The sequence below is a fragment of the Manis javanica genome, chromosome 1 (genome assembly GCF_040802235.1).
Source record: "Manis javanica isolate MJ-LG chromosome 1, MJ_LKY, whole genome shotgun sequence".
Classification (NCBI taxonomy): domain Eukaryota; kingdom Metazoa; phylum Chordata; class Mammalia; order Pholidota; family Manidae; genus Manis; species Manis javanica.
This window is the reverse complement of record NC_133156.1, coordinates 27,689,860-27,698,525: the sequence shown is the minus strand read 5'-3', so window position 1 is coordinate 27,698,525 and position 8,666 is coordinate 27,689,860. Positions and strand designations below refer to the sequence as shown.

At 49.3% G+C, this 8,666-nt stretch overlaps 1 long non-coding RNA gene across 1 annotated transcript; it reads right to left on the bottom strand.

Moving 5' to 3' along the window:
- Positions 1–434: 434 nt before the first annotated feature.
- On the bottom strand, positions 435–8,532 carry LOC108406144 (uncharacterized). The gene is made up of 4 exons (XR_012128878.1): positions 4,737–8,532; positions 3,159–3,485; positions 2,306–2,467; positions 435–1,317 (listed from the first exon to the last, which is right to left on the bottom strand). It is a non-coding gene; the product is annotated as an uncharacterized lncRNA (long non-coding RNA).
- Between the last annotated feature and the right edge of the window lie 134 nt (positions 8,533–8,666).

Sequence of the window (8,666 nt, the reverse complement as noted above, 5' to 3'; positions counted from 1 at the left end):
CTTGTGGAAAACATTTTAATCTGGTGGAATCACAGTTGTAACATCATAGAACCTTAGTACGCTGCAGAATTCTAGAATCTCAGGGACACACCATCCTAGAATTTTAGAAAAGTGAGTCATAGATTTCAGGTTCCTAAACTGTGCTGTCCAACACGGTAGCCACTAGCCGCACATGGCTACTGAGCACTTAAAATGTGACTAGAGGGAATTGAGATGTGCTATAAGCATAAAATGAACAATGAATTTTAAAGACAGTAATAAAGAAAGAACTTAAACATCTCATTAATAGTTTCTTTACATTAATTACATGTCAAAATGCTAATTTGGGGTATGTTGGGGTAAATACAATGTATTACTAAAATTAAGTTCACTTATTTGTTTTTATTTTTTTTAATGTGGCTGCTATAAAATTTAACATTTGGTGTGTGGCTTGCATTACACTTTTAAGGGACAGAGCTGTTCCAGAACCTAAGAATCACAATATGTTTAAATCTCAGAATCATGAAATTGTAGCATTTCAGCACCTGAAAGTAACAGAATTTTAGAACCAGGCTTCCAAGTTTTTATATCACCTACTTTGAATATTAGACATTGACTATCAGATTCTGGAAGAATCTGGGAAGAATCCTGGTCCCTCTTCCACACAAAGTAAGGATCCTTCTAGGCGACCTTGACCAACGCTGACCAGCCTCTGCCTACCCCCTCCCTTCACCTAGTGGAGAGCTAACTGCAGCCAAGTCTGCTTGGCTCTTTGAGTGGTTAGTTTCCCCAGGTTGAATGGGATATGCTACGCACAGCATCTTCCGCTCTCACAGTTGGGTCCCAAAGCACCTTCCAGGGCTTTTCAGAACAAGTCTGCATCCTCCTCCCCTTGCCATAGGTTGTAGTACGAAAGTCAGGAGTTTGGGTCCTGATCCTCCTACTTCCAGGCTGCTGTCCTACAGGCTTTAGGCCCTACCTCAACATCTGCTCCTACAGATGGGCTTCAGGAGCTCTCCGCCCCCACCCCCAGCAGGGACCCTCAGCTCCAGATGACCCATCCTCTCTGCTTCCTCATCCCTCAACAGAACTATTCCTGGAACACCGCAAAATGGAGTGAGGGTTCTTCCTGCCTCTCCCAACTTACAGATGATTCTGTCTGTCCATCTGGGTAACTGGCCCACACTTCATGGTCTGCAGGACTTACCCTGTTCCCATCTCCAGGAAGGTGAGTGATGGGTCACTACAGGCACAGGGAGTCGGGTAGCACAGGAACAAGGAGGTTGATTCAGGGTGCCCCAAAAGCCTTATAAGTGCTTTTTTCAATTTGAAGAGACTCTGGGGAGGAAGAAGGAAGAGGCTGTGTCACGGACGGTCAGGAATCCCACAGCAGTGCTGAGTGGCCATGACCCACTCAGAGAGCCTCAGCAGCTCAGAGGAGGTGGGCCAGAGGTCTCCAGGGAAGTCTTCCTGGAAGAGGTGGGCCTGGAGTTGGGGCATGAAGGAAGGAGTGAGTTGGGGGTTGCGAAGAAGTGGTGGTGAGAGCATTTTGGGCAGAAGGGAAGGTGGGGACACATGGCTGTGCCTGGGCCTTAGGACTCCTAGGCTGCCTGGAGTAGAGGGGTCAGAGTGTGTGTGGTAGGCTGTGCGGATGGGTGAGCTGCCTGAGGAAAGCCTGTGAGTTGGCCTCTGGGAGGGGCCGTGGGTACAGAAGAGGTGGCAACTATAGAGGAGTGCTGGATAAAGTAACAGTAACGATTGCTACTATAGGCAGGGCATGGTACTAAGTGGCTTCCTAATATCTCATTTAATCTTCTCAATAACCCTATAAGGTAAGTGCTATTATCCGCAGTCTATGAATAAACAATTGAAGCTGAGTTAAGTGACAGTAAGTGGAGGCTGGCTTTGGACTCCATCATCGGACAGTCTGGCTCCAAAGCTCTTATGCACTGGATGGAGGGCAGGCTGGGGGAGAAAGGAGGTGGCTGGGGCCTGCGTGGGTGCAGTCTGGGGGCATGAGTGGGACTGTGTGCTGCGCTGCATGTGGGAGCGTATCCCTGCCGTGTTCTCCACTCTTCCCTCCCTCAGCCCCACTCCATCTCAGGACAGAACTGACTCTGACAGGGGGGTGTGAGGAGCAGGCCAAATGAGGAATGATAAGAATGTCCGTGCCTGTCAGAGCAGATAGCCCCAGACAAGAGTCTGGCCACTATGCCAGTCCCAGAGCCACAGGCCCACCAGAGTCAACACTGACTCCTCCCCATACTGACACATCTCCAAGGGCCCAGTAATGGTATCTGGACTGACCCTGGGAGTCCTTGCATACCTGTGCTTTTCTGAGCTTTCTCAGCTTTTCATGCACACCCAGTGGGGCAAGGGGGACAGCTGACAGGCAGGCGCCTCCCCAGGTTGTTCTTGCTCTGCCCTGATGTCCATCACTGCTGATAGGGTAAGCCCTGCTCCTCCCTGGGACTCAGTTTCTCCATTTCTGTAAGGAAGCAGATTGAATTAGTTCAGGAATCATAAACTATGATACCAAGGGGGCCCAGGAATGATGCAAGTGAACAAAGTGGGCTGGGTGTGTGTATGGAGTGGTGGGGGCTCGGGAGAATGGAGCCACCCCCAGCCCAGGTGACTTGGGTCATCCCTCCCTGCTTCATTTGGGAGGGAGGGGTGCAAGGGACCCTGGGCCTCAGCCTCTTTAACTAGACATGGGAGTTGTAATGCCTACCCCCACCCCATGCGAGCAGTGAGAATGAACTAGAATAATCAATGGGAATCTTTTGGAGAAATGCCTGCCCCCTTTTTTGATTAATGTAATCTTTTCATCCTTTTTTTTAATTGAAGTACTGTTGACATTCAATCTTATATTGGTTTCAAATATACAACACAGTGGTTTTACAGTTACCCATATTATTAAATCGTCACCCCCACTGGTGTGGTTACTATCTGTCAACATAGGAAGATGTTACAGAATCATTGACTATATTCTCCATGATTAATGTAATCTTTTGACTTGAGTGATGTTAAAAATATTTAGCTCCAGGTGAACACTTGAAAAAAACTGAAGAATGAGGAGATGGGATAGTGGAGGAGTGGGTGAAATGGCCTGGGGGTGCAAGCAAGGCCAGAGCAGAGCCCTGGCCACAGTCGAGGGGTTTGGGAAGGAAGAGCCTTACCACTGTCCAGGGCACTTGCTGCTCTGCTTGCAGCTGAGCCTTCCACTCTGCCTGCCTGGCCTCAGCTGGGCCAGGGCCAGGCCACTTGGAGCCCATAGCAGTAATGTCGTTTAGAGGCCACAGTTGCGTGTAAGTGTTTTTCTTTTGCTCGATTGTAATCGGTGCATCACCAGGAACACAGTAAAAAGGGAAATTAATTGATTTATATTTGTTTTCAGAAGCCGTTATCTTCTCTGTGTGAAGATCCTGAATATCTTTCACCCTTTCTCTCTGTTTTCTTGGTCAAGTTGAACCCTCCAGGGACTTGGAAGACTGTGGAAAGGTGGTCTGAAATCAGATTTAGACACAGCTCAGCTTTTTGCCAAACCTTATTCTCATCTGTATGATGGGGGTGAAAAGTTTCCACAGTGTCTGCCTCTCAGGACTGCTGTGGGATCCCTGAGAATTGGTTTACAGAATGGGAAAGTGCTTTATAAAAACAGGAAACACACTGCACATGAAGGGGCCTAGGCTAGTTGAGTCTTGGGCACAGTGGCAGATCCTGGGGGTAAGGGGTGGTCTGGGGAAGGCATGACGCATGGCCTTAGGTTCTTCTGAAATAGGAAACCTGGCCCCAGAGATGGGACTGCTTTGGAAACCCCCTGCAAGTGCTTTTCAAGCAGTAGCAGCATGGGTCAGAGTAGGAACACAATAGGGAGTGGTGGGAAGGGAGCCCCCAGAGGCAAGGGGAGAGGCAGAGAGAACCCAGGTGGTCTTGGACAGTTTTGGGGGGTGCTCTTGGCCCCTGGGTATCTGGAAGGTGGGATAACTAGTGACTAGAACTCAGTCTTTTAGTTAGGTGGGCCTGGATTTGAAACTCCTTTGCCACTCCTGTCTGGTGACCTTCAGGAAGTGGCCTCACCTATCTGAGCCTCATGATCTCTGGGTTGCTGAGTAACAAACGGAAAGCAGGTGGTATGCACCAGAGTAAGTAATTAATTGCCGTTAATTAACCCCCATCTCACAGAGTCTTTGGTTTTCTGAATATTTTATATCCATTTTCCATCTGAAGCATGGATAACCTTCCCATTTCACAGATTTTTCTCCTTCATTTGCTTAACAGATATCAAGGACTACCAGGAAGCACATAGTCCCTGTCCTTGAAGAACTCACTGTGTGTGTGTGTAACAGAGAGAGGGAGAAGGAGGAAGGGAGAGGAAACTGTTATACCATGTGGTCAGTGCTGTAATTATGATGACTATGTTCTCCAAACCACAGATCAGGTCACATGGGCTGACAGAGGATATTTTCTGCCTCCACTGAAGTCTAAACATGAAATCACATGTAGTTACACATTTTTTGAATCTCCTTTTATTTTTTTAAAGAAGCTAATGACATGAAATTTGGGTTGTCCTTGAGAAGTCCCACTATAGTTCCAGAAAATCACTAGAGCCATGACTGGAGTATATACAGAGTCCTGGTGGAAACAGGAAGACTTCCTGGAGGAGGTGCTGCTTACATGGGGCCTTGAAGGTTGAACAGGCAGTCTCCAGGTAGAGAAAGAGGGGATGAATTGAATGTACTTGGGACAGAACCTACCTTTTCTGCTCTAAAGACACCTGGGCTAGGACCTGCAGGTGTCAGCTGAAGTCTGCAACAGTATCTGTTCCTTTTCATTTTCATTATTCCAAAGACATCCTGGGACCAAAAGCATTGCAGGTCAGGGCCAACAACGTGGTTACATGACCCTGTATCTTCTGATGCATTTACATGTCTGTCTCTGTAGGAGACTATTCGTTCCTCCAGAATAGGGGCCACATCTGTCTTGTTCATCTCTATGTTCCTTTACTTGCCCTCCTCCACCGGCAGTACGAGGAAGACTATTGGGAGGGGTACTCATAATGTCAAATGAATAGTGAATGAAGTACCATTAATGAGCATTTTGTAAGTGGAGAAATTTTCTGTTTGGAGATGAATCAGCTGACTTTCATTTCATCTGTTTAGTCAGCAAATATGGGCTGGTTGCCTACCCTGTGCCTGGCAGTGTGTGGGGCACTGGGGCATAGCAGTGTCTGAGATGAATGAGGACATGCCCTCACAGAGCTTATACTCCAGAGGGAGAGACAGGCAGCTGGCCAGAATCTATATGTTGAAGATGAGGATGTGACTTGTCGACCAGGAAGCTGGGTCTGGATTAGGGGCATAGGGAAGCCCCAGGAGGAAATTAAATTGACCCTGAGACCTAAAGGATCACAATTAATCACTTAGCTAGCACTTACATAGTGCTTAGCATGTGACAGACACTGCATCGTGGACTTCAAATATTTAACTCACTTAATTCTCACAACAACCCTGTGAAGTGCATACTATTACTATCCCCACTTTAGAGATGAGAAAACTGAGCACAGAAAAGTTGAAAAACTGACCTAAGTTCACACAGCTTGTAAGTGGTAGAGCCAGCATTCAAACCTGGGCAGTCTGCCTCAAGTCCACACTCTCAATGAGGAATTTGTTAGATAAAGGGGAAGATAGGGCACGCCATTTAGGACAAGAGATGGGGCTGGACAAGGCAGGGTCTTCATCCTGAGAGCAATGGGAAGCCATTGGTGGTTTTAAGTCAGAAATGGGCACAAGGAGGTTGCATTAGATGGGGCAAAGTGGGAGGGAGGGAGAGCAATTAACAGGCTGTAAGCAAGGGCCATTGCAGAGACAAGACAGTGGCTTGGACTAGGGTAGCAGTGATAAAGAAGAAGAAATGGTGCTGGGTTAGAGGGAAAAATGGAGGCAGAACCAATGGGACTGCCTTGTGGATGGGATGTGGGGACAAGGGGCTGCTGTCAGATTTCTGAACTGGATATGTGAACTGGGCACTAGGAGGAGGGAGAGCAGTGGGCTTGGATGGAAGATAATGAGTTTAGGCTTTGACTTGTGGAGGTAGATAAAGGTGACCTTGGTTCAGCCAAAGGACCCATTGAGTGGGCAGTGGTAAGGCCACACAGGGCTGAGAAGGGGATCACAGCAGGAGGAGTTGTCAGCACAGAGAAGGTCCCCAACCCCCTGGAGATGTGGGTGGGTCCTGTGGAGATGGAGGTGCAGGGCATCGTCTTCCTCAGAACCTCCCTGGGTGTAATTAGAAATGAAAGTGCACAGTGTCACCTAGACCCATGGAGGTCAGTTCCTGGGGTGGTGGGTCTGGGCCTTGCGTCCTTACAAGCTTTCTGAGTGACAGTGAGCTGGGAAGCTTTGGGCCTAGTTTGGTGAATAGCAACTCTGAAGACTTGAAATGAGTAGGAAAAGCTATCAGTGATCAGGAGCACAGCTCACAGTTGCCCCCCAAAATGCTTTGAATCTGCTGCTCCATTGGTGGTGAGATGCTAGCTCTCACTCAGCTTGGGCAGTAAGACGGTTGCATGGCCTGACTGACCTCCCTTCCTTTGCCCCTCCCACAGCAGAGCCCTTATCACCTCCTTCACTTGCTTACAGCCTTCTCATTCCACCAGGCCCTCAGAATAATGTCCAATCCATGGAGCCCTTATGCAAGGTCATCCATAAGCTGCTCCTGACCCACCTCTCCAGTTTTCTTGCTTGTTCTTTTCTTCCTGCTTCCTCCACCGTTTGCCCTCTGGCCCCTGTCTCCCAGCCATGCAACCCTCGGCTTTTCCTGAGTGCTTTCCATGTGGTCTTTGTGCTGGGTGTTCTTTGTGCTGAGAATGTCCCTCTCCTCTCCCAATCTCACCCATTCCTCCAGATCCTGCTCAGAGGCTGCCTCTCTCAAAGGCTCTCTTATTCATCTCCCCTCTCACTGTGAGCCATAGTGCATGCCTTGGGCCTCCCCAGCAGGCCCTCAGCTCAGCCAGCCTCTGGACATAGGGAGCGACATGTAGATCATCTCTAAGCATGCGTGGACACTTCTTGAGAGTATAGACCCATGTCTCTTCCAACCCTGCATTGTCTGTAACAGGAGCACAACACCTGGCACAGAGATGTTCACAGGACCTCATGTGGTTGGAAATGGTCTTCTAAAGCAGAGATTAACTTGAGTAAGATTCTAGGGGTTTATTTTGCCTGCCCAAGACCCAGACGATGTTCAAGGACTTCAGATCATTGACCACAGGAACATATATTATAAAGAGGAATTTTCTGGTGGATGCAAACTAGTGGCATGGCTGGAGTATGCACTAGGAAGTCACAAGCCTATCTTTGAACATGGTCTGCAGTTTGGGCCGATGGCTAACACCATTAGGCTCAGTTCTGTCTGACTACACACCATCCAAAGTTGTCACCTGGGCATATCTGGGAGTTAGGAGCCTTGTCCCATCTCCCAGCATTTCTCCTTGTGCAGGCCTCAGCATCTTTCTCCCTCTGAGCCATGAGCAGGCTGGTTGAAACCTCTTTCCGCCCAGTGAGAGGTTACCCTTTAGGGGAATCTTAATGAATTTATCCTATTCTTATACGTCAAACTTGGCTTCTCTACCTCCCTTGGTTCTGCTCTGATTGCCCACTTTTTTTGAGCTTTGTTTCTACAGTAAGTAGATAACCTTGAACTTCTGAAGATACTTAGGAAATCACCAACCTACTGCTTTCCAAATTTGCCCAGCCTCTCCCAGGGCCCACAGAGCTGAATTCAGGGGAGGGGCCCTGCAATCTGGCAAGCTCCTTAAGGCTCACTATCACACCTCACCTCCATCCCTCATTTTACAGGATGGCTCATGGATGGCAATACGCTCCCACATGGAGCAGTCAGACCTGAGTGTAGGTTCTGGCCCTCAGCTACCTATTAGACTCACAGAAATCAGCTCATCTGTCTGGGCCTGGTTGTCCCCATCTGTTTAATGAGGGTGACTACTATAATCTTGCCTAACTTGCAAGGTTGTTGAGATGGTTGAAATAACTAACACTGGGGTTGGTCAACTGCGGCTCAGCGGGAGAAGAGATTTGCACAAGGTCATCCACCTCTTCATCTTCCTGTTTTGTGTTCAGGCCCTGGGGATTCAGCTGGGAACAACTTGGGGGAGATGACATTCTAGGAAACAATGAAGCCAGTAAATGAACCAGATAATTACAAAAAGGAAATAATGGGGTTTTGGAGAGTTAGGGCAAAGGAACTGGTGGGGAGTGGGGGACAGGAATGCCTGCTTAGGAGGGGGTCACTCCACTAGAGACCTGGTTGTTGGGGAGCCTACGGAAGAGGCCCTGTTGGGTGGTCATAAACCCAGCGGCGGCGGAGCCGGCAGGGCCCCTCGGGCCGCCCAGGGCCCCTGGAGGCGCGGAGGGCGCGGGTCTTTGTCTCCTCGTTTTCTCTGCAGCCTCTCCTACCCCCAGCGCTGTTCCCTCATTGACCCCGAATAACTTGTTGGCTTCCCCCGGGCTTTGTTTCCCCGCGGTCACCGCCTCTGGGACGCCCGGCAGCCTCCCCGGGCCCTCGTGGGTCCTGCGTCTGACAGCGCCCACCCCCCGGCCCCCGCCCCCTACCCGCGTGGAGACAGGGGTCAAAGGCAATCCGCGTCACGTGGTCGCCGAGCAGCACCG